The 9,009-nt window shown below is 27.8% G+C and overlaps 1 protein-coding gene and 1 non-coding gene across 2 annotated transcripts in view; both read right to left on the bottom strand.

The window, feature by feature from the left end:
• The window catches only part of LOC119674309 (neurogenic protein mastermind-like), a 596,927-nt gene that overhangs the window by 451,804 nt on the left and 136,114 nt on the right, over positions 1 to 9,009 (bottom strand). The window lies entirely within an intron of this gene.
• On the bottom strand, positions 5,073 to 5,145 carry Trnar-ccu. The gene has a single exon. It is a non-coding gene; the product is annotated as a tRNA-Arg (tRNA).

The raw sequence follows: 9,009 nt of genomic DNA on the forward strand, positions 1-9,009 counted from the left end.
TTAATTTATTATTTTAAAAGGCACACGAGGATATTTTCTAATGAATTTCATAGTAAATAATATGAGGAAAAAAGATGTGGAAAAAAATTAAATAATATGTATTGTATATTATGGTGATTGTATGTCTGTATTTAGCAAGTACGAAAAATAATTGTTTTATTTATAATATTTTGTAGTCTATATAGAAAATTATGAATCAAGAAAAAAATATTAAAGAATTATTTAATTAAAAGGAATATAAAGTATTGAAGATTTTTTAAATATATTTATTAATTTATTTATTAATTTATTTATTAATTATAAATTTATTGATTATTTTTGGAATGATTTGATATTTATATGAATAAAATTCCACGATTGAGAATATTATATACAATGTAATCTGTATTTATTTAAATTCAGAATATTTAAATGATTTTAAATTAAGTGAATTAGTTGGAGAATGTTTATGATTGTGATTGAAATTCATTTAAAAAAGAAATATATATAGATATCTACAGATTATTTCATGCCTAAGTGGAAGAATACATATATTTTCTCCAGACATATATGGGATGCTAATTATTTAGATAATTTCTTAGTCCAAATAATAAAAAAAAAGTGTATGGTATTTGTCTATTATCAAAATCAAGTGAGATACAATGAGTCATAAAAAATCTACTCAAATAAGTCGAAAATCCCTCAACGAAAGTCGAAATCCTTATTTCAACGAAAATTGAGCAAAACACTTAAAAAAAAATATTAATAGTATTAAACAGGTAAAATAGAGTAGTGTCCTTTAAGAAACATAATAAATCCACATGGTGACAATATTAAAAGGTTCATACTTAGCCCATGATATGTCTGTAAAATGTCCTTTGTATATATAGTAAACTCAGCTTTCTTACAATTGTCCTCAAAGTATTTTGTTCTAGTGCATACCGGATTATATTTACCATATATTTATATATTATAAATAAATCAAGCTAAATTTTTTTTAAATTATCCTAAAAATTGTTTAAATTTTTCGATGCTGTCTTATTTTATAATTTTATTGAATAAGTATTTTGTATTGCGTTGGCCATCTATGGTTTGATTTTCTAAATGCAGTATCTTTCTAATCAACTCTTAATGTCCAAAACTTCAATACTTCCATATGACTTCAATTAAACTAAATCATATCTAAAGTCTTCGACAATTATCAATTCTTAATGAACATTTGCCCAGAAGGCCAACACTTTCAGTCTTTTACCCTTTTTTTTTTTATAAAGTTATTAGTGAACGTACGTCCAAAACCCTCAATATTTCCATATGACTTTGATTAAACCGAGTGTTATCTTAAATTTTCTACCCTTTATGTCAATTATTAGGAATTGTATCTTCAGAGTTATATGCTTTCATATGTCCAATACCTTTATATTGGGAGTATTGATTAAACCTAGTGTTAGTTAGAGTTTTCTACCGTTTTTCTCAATTATTAGTGAACATATGTCCTATACTTTTTTATACATTTTAATCAAACCGTATAACATTTTTAAAGTCTTGGTTGACATTGTTAAGTTTATCAATATCCTTAACATTATTGAGGTTAGCTTAGCAGATAACATAGGAGGTAGTACAAATTATCTCATAGGTACCAATTGCATATTCATAATATGATAATAATATCCATATGAGCAAAAAAAAAAATTGTGAAAAATGCATTATTATTGTATATGTATTGTTTTGTAATATGAGATTATGCTCGTAGTAGTCTTCAAATCGGCTTAACTACAACTCAAGTATTTTTAATTTTTAAAATCATTCACCAAACACTTTTAGAAATACTACAATAGGAGGAAGATTCCCAGTATGAATTCTTCTACTGTATCGGAACGGTTTTCTTATCACAGAAAAGTGAACATGGACAAAAATTTTTTTCATAAAATTATATAAAAAAAAATTAATCAAGAATTACCTAATTTTTAATACATAATTTTATAAACTTAAATAAAATAAATTTGTTATATTGTTTTCAACATTACGTCTATGTCTTATTTGAAAATATAATTAAATTAAAATTAAATTAAAAATTTAATAAAAAATTAAAAAAAATTAAATTAAATTATAAAAGTCCAATGAAAAGTACAGATTCTATCTGAAATGTATAATGATTCATATATGACTTTTGTAATTATCAAATGATATGCCATCCCTATAGTCCCGAGATAATTACCAAGTGAATGATCATTTAACCTATGCTTCAATTAATCGTTATAAAGTTATATTTAGAGGATTCTGAATATGTGCTTCGAGTACTTTTAGATGAATTCTATCATTTTCAATGTTTTCCTTCACACTCTTAAAAATATACTTCTATCTCTAGATTGTTCTCCACATTCTATTCTAAATATTTTTGTTTAAGTTTTTCTTCCTGTTGTTTGCTTCTATAGCTATAATTTATTAGTTTTATTTTCCAATAGTAGAAATATTTAAAGTTGAACCTTTGTTTTTCTAAAGTTTCTGAACTGAACCATTACTTCAGTGCAAAAAAAAAGTATGTCCTCTGTATACCATATACTCGTAAAATACGCTATTGAACTCTTTATTGTATTGGGAATGTGTCGGAGTTTCGGAGACGATTGCTTTCTATACTATTTTGTCATTTTTAATGGAGTTAAGAGAGGAGTGATGACTAGAGTAGTATATAAAGATGAAGAAATATGGTTGAGGTATCACTGATAAATCTTGTTATGTTTAGAAAGAATAAATATTATACGAGTAGTAGCGATTTCTTCCTAATCCAATTACATATCATAGCTTACTATGTTATTACATAATCGAATTTTATTTACCATATGGTTACGGTTATTTATTTTAGTTATGGAACAGGTTTTGAAACTGTCGTAATTTTCAAAATGATATTTCTTTTAAGTACAGAATAGAAGAAATATTGAATAAACTCGATTATGTGTAGAAATTAGTTATTTTTTCTACTAATTGCTACATAATTTCCAGCTAATTAAGAAATATTGTCCGTTATCAAAATTAAGCGAGATACGGAGAGCAAAACATAAGTCTATTCGAAATTAGTCAACAAATTTTCAATATATGGAAGGTATATCAACGAAACTCATATTCCATAGCGTTATCAGTGGGAGGAGAGTAACTTCGCCTCCCTTTACAATGAAAATAGGATCATCTCCAACATAAAAGTTAAAGCCGCAAAAATTATCTAAATTTTAATTAAAAATCCTTACTTCAAGTCAAAAATCGATCGATTTCATTGATAATGTTTGGAGATTTCCGATTTGAGTACATAAAGGCCTCCCAAGTAGTCCTTATCATACAATTTGATATAAAAATTATTCAACATAATAAATACTTCCCCGTAAAATTTCTTTTATTTTCTATTAAATATTTGAAAATTTATTTAAAGAATTCTTGTAAAATTTTGAACATTCAATAGACCTTTAATAAATTTTTTTTGAAAAAAATATCAGTTAATTTTTTATTTTTCATCTTAGCTTCAATTTTTATGAAGTATGTTTCACTCGTAAGTGCACACAAAAGACACTTCAGATGTTAACCCTCTATTTTATTGCATTTCTTACAAAGGACCAAAAGGGGTTGTTTGCTGTTATTACTTCAAGGATATGGCAGGCGTTATTTTTTGGTTATTCATTTGTAAGAAAATTGCAATTTTGTGGTGTTTCTTTTTAATTTGGAATTTTGGAAAACAAACAGGAAGAAAAACGATATTGTTAATAGGATTGAGTGTGTATGCGATCTATACAATAGACCATTAATTGATAATAGAAACAGGAGTTATGGAAATACTTGTGTTAAAAATGTTAGATTTTCCTTCTTACTCATTTATCTCTACCATGTAACATATTTCTTTTGTATTTTCTTATCTTTTTTGGATTGTACAATTTGAATTTTTTTAAATGGATTTTAGTACCTCGAATTATGAAGAAGAACCGAGATTAAAACTCGAACTGCTACTAGTTTATCTTATGGAAGTTTTAAAACACGATAGTTGACTGTAACAATTGTAAATCTTATTCCAGTAAACTACAGAATAAGATTATATGTAATATATAACAGGAATATTGAATACTTATTTAAAGAAATTGGAAAATATAATTTTATTGTTTACTGAGTCAGATCCAGTCTTCTTAAACAAACGAGATTTGTCGCCGTCATGCCCCTACATCCAAAAAAAACTTGGGTGTAAGATCATACCCACAGTATACAATGACAATACACCGTACACAGTGATGGCTAATAGATATAATAGACATATTTTGAAGATCGTCGTACAGATTAGTACAAAGAATATGAACAACATGTTTTGTCTTCCTCTGTTGACCTACAATATTAACAACTCTAAATAATGAAGAAAAATAACTGAAGACCTGTTCTCAATGTGATATATATTTTGAGTATTTGGTTAGAACTACTTAAGTTTTGGCATATATATTTTTCATTTTGTAACCTTTTTTTTTAATCATTCTAAGAAATATGTTATGTGGAGTGTCATGGGCTCGTCAAAATTGTCTCTTTTGGGCTTTGACGTAAAATGCATTCTATGCAGAGTGTCACAGAAATTGTAATAATTTGCTTTTAGAATACAGAAATGCTAACACTTATTATTGAACAACTCTCCTTTGTGGCACAGATAGCCTCGGCTCTCATGACCAAATATGAACCGAGATATTGTTTTTAATCTAAGTCTCAATTTTATAACTTGCATTGAAAACTACAACAATTTTGTTCATGACGTGCCCATGGCACTCTACATTGCATAGCCCTAACCTTTTTAATAACAGATAATACATATTTTGACATTAATTCACCTTACTTAAAGCAAATAGTTAGGTTTTAGTTATATAAAACTATAACATTTTTTAATATAATAATATAATTAAGAGGTTTACTTAATAATGTCCTTTGAAATTTAATATTTCTTTATTTAAATCCCTTTTAAGTTTTATTACTGACTTTATTAAACGCTACATTTTAACTTCTTCATAATTATTTCAATTTGTTATTAACTTTAGAACACAATTTTCCTTATAATAACATACAAAAAAAATAAATCTTGAGTTTACCCCAGGTGGGACTCGAACCCACAATCCCCGGCTTAGGAGGCCGGTGCCTTATCCATTAGGCCACTAGGGCGGTTGCAATTTAACGTGTAAATTTCTTATATGCAGCATTACTGAGAAAAAAGTGCATTAAAATGCCACAAAAATAAATGAGTCCTTAAAAGTTATATGTATACTCGTATATTTGTATATGTATATATAAAATTTATACTTTAAAAACAAGTTATGTCTGCCTCTGACACATATGAAGCTTCTGTGCCTTTACACCTTCCTAAGCTGGGTTTGAGAATAGCGCAAAAAGTAATTTTAAAAACAAGGCGGATAGAGAAAAAGGAAAAAATATTAAAGGGGAAAATTAACATAATAAAAAAATACTTTAAAATAAATGTAAATTTTTTTCATACTTTGTTTTGTCAACAAAATGTTTGCAATAAGTATTTAGAATCAAAAACACTATAGTGTTTTTCTTTATTATTAAATGTTTCAAAAGTACATACAATTAGAAAATTATTACATTTCTAAGAACTTAGTCTTTCTACAAAAAGTTTCCAGTTGTTTCTTTTCCGTGCCATTTTAGTTCGTTAAACGATTTGGATGTTCGCCTCCATATTGTCTTTGGACGTCCTTTTTCTCTTGATCCTGCCGGATTCCGCTCTAAAACTGAATAAGCTATGCTACCCGGCAAGACTGTAGTGTTAGGCTTTTATAAAAGCGAAGCTTTACAGTAATGAAAGATCTTTTGCACTAATGACTGCTTTTAATTAAATTTAGTCATTTAAATGAATGCCAAAATATCTTTCATTGAAGATATTCCATTATTTTTCTCCTGTGGAATTGGATATGAAGAATGTAACTAGTAATTTCATCCCTTTTTAAGCCATAAACAAAATTTTATCACAGCAAACATATTCATATTATTGAGATTATAACGCAGATTTATCTGTCACATCTAATAATATGCCAGCAATCTTAGCTTTATCCTACTGAATAGAGACTTTCCTTTGTAATCATTTTGCTGAAAATAAAAATGAACCATTACTACTACTACTATTACTATTACTATTCCTACTATTATCAAATTACTACTGTTATTATTACTACTACTACTATTACTACTACTGCTATTCCTAACTGATATTACTACTACTGCTATTACTACTACTACTATTACTACTACTACTATTACTACTACTACTACTACTATTACTACTACTGCTATTACTAACTGCTATTACTACTACTGCTATTACTACTACTACTATTACTATTACTATTCCTACTATTATCAAATTACTACTGTTATTATTACTACTACTACTATTACTACTACTGCTATTCCTAACTGATATTACTACTACTGCTATTACTACTACTACTATTACTACTACTACCATTACTACTACTACTACTACTATTACTACTACTGCTATTACTAACTGCTATTACTACTACTGCTATTACTACTACTACTATTACTATTACTACTACTATTACCAGATTACTACTATTGATATCTCTACTTCTACCATACTACTATTAGTACAAATACTATTACTACTACTAATGCTACTACTTTAAGTACTATTGTTATAAGTGCTTCTACTGCTGTTAGTATTAGTGGTAATTTTACCATTTGCGCTATTACAACTATGGTTATTACCACTACTACTATCAGTGCTACTACTACCTCTACCACTATTATTATTATTTAAATAGGCTATTTGTGCACCCCGATCTAAAAGATCTATTGTGCGCCTATAGGCCCAACTAGGACAATTTTAGACTATTTATAAATCTTATAATTGCAGTGGGCTTAATTTTACCTATTTGATTTGGGACCAGGATCCCGCTACCAAGGTAATCGAGTCTACGTCTTGCCACCGCTGGGCAGTTGCATAGAACATGTTCTGATGTTTCCTTCTCCTCATGACAGAGTCGACAGGAATCACTTTCTACCGCACCTATAATCTTCATGTGGTAATTAAGTCTACAGTGTCCTGTAAGAAGCTCTACCACAGTGTTAATTATCAAATAAAAGATGATACTCTAATATAGTAGACCCTGGGTGTAATGAAGGACATTATGCCTAAGTCTTTCATTATTTGGAATGCATTTTATGCTGAGCATTCGTTGATCAAAAAAATCATTCTTGGTTTGTTAGAAGTATTTAACCCGTTTGTTATTTAAAGGGTTCTTTATATCGTGTATTCATAAGTCCTAGAGTCTGCTGCATACAATATATTTTTATACTGAAAACTTAGAAGTAACAGCCTCCAGTTATAACGACTCAAGTGAAAACAAAAGATCGATTTTGCAATAGTTATCCTAATGAAAACACTATCGAAAAACTTAAAATCGAAATCTTGATAATTAGAACGAAAAAGCTATAGCGTCCTAATCTAATCACGAATATTTCGAATAAGTGAATTCTTTCTTTATGAAAAAACTGTTCTTATAACGATATTTACAGTAAAGTATTCGAAAAGTATTATAAATACGATATAAATGGGATAGCTATAGTTTTTCTAATGTTTTTTTAATAATTTCTTTTAGAGAAATATAATCACCTTCAATAGAAAAACCATCGCAAAAATGATCTATCGTAGTTGGAATAATGTGGCAATTTTTTTTCTTTTGTTATTCTGAAATAAAATTTTTAATTTTATGCAGTTTTTATGTGACTTTTAATATCCTGACCTACCGCAGCGTTCCGCTCGGCTTAATGGGACTCCAATAAAAGTTTTTTTTGTCTCTATATCAAGTGTTCTGTAGAGCAATAAAGGAATATTAATTCCTTTATGTTAAAAGAATAAAAGATATAACATTTTTATTTGCACTTATGTTTCATCTGGCTTTCTTCCTTCCGTCCTCATCAATAAGAATACAGTACAGTACAAAATGGTATAATAATGTCAGTTTCTGATCGTGTCTAAACTCATGCAGGGGTGACTTTTAAATTAAATTTTGAGTATCCTTGTTTTATATACAAGTTATAATGATAATAATGAATGAAATAACAATATTATGATGATGTTATAAATAATGTTTTCTGCAAATTTACTCGTTTATACAATGTACACAGTGTTGTTTCATTCCCGGAGTAGGTATTATTGCATGATTACAGGGTTGCAAAATTTGAATTGATAATTCATAACTCAAAATCCTTTGTTAGTTAATTAAATAACCCTTTTTTGCAATTATTAATAAAACAATTTGTTATACACAATATTTGTATTGCACATTTATTAATAAAAGGATTCTAACAAAAAAAAAGGGTAACTGTAGTTTTTATTAATTTTTAAAAAGGACAACAGTCCAATCACCGCCAAAAAAAATGCTCATGTCACTTTAAATTTATATTGGTTATTGACTGACAGAAGACATGTGTGCTTGGATTAAAGTTCATAATTTTCATTTAATTAAATATCTTTTTTTGGTTTTTCAAATACAAAAACAAAAAATTAACTACTATTTTTTCATATTCGCTAATTTCTTACTTATTAAATTTTTGTGCTGCTTTAATATGCGAATATAATCCGATTTAACGCTGGAATTAAGAACAGACACCTCACAATGCTAATTATCCAGATTAGCTACATGCGAGCCACGAGGTACTTTTTGCTGTACCCAACCCAACAGCGAGTAGTTTTCATTTGTATGGATTTCTTTGGATGGATGCGTTCATACATTTGGTTGGCTTCCTTGGATGATATATGATTGATGTATGTGTCATATTTTAATGTAAATTATCGGTCATTGCACGTAGTTTTTGGTTTTTAATTCGCACGACGGATGGATGTGGCCTTAAGTTTTTTTGTGTTAATAATTTATTTGTCGGTTTAGACGTTTTAAATTTTAGTAGTTTCAAGATTTCATAAATTTTAAAAGCATTTTGTGATATATCATGATTAACATGTAATTATTATCATTGTTTGTT

The sequence above is a fragment of the Teleopsis dalmanni genome, chromosome 2 (assembly GCF_002237135.1).
Source record: "Teleopsis dalmanni isolate 2A chromosome 2, ASM223713v2, whole genome shotgun sequence".
In the NCBI taxonomy this organism is placed as follows: domain Eukaryota; kingdom Metazoa; phylum Arthropoda; class Insecta; order Diptera; family Diopsidae; genus Teleopsis; species Teleopsis dalmanni.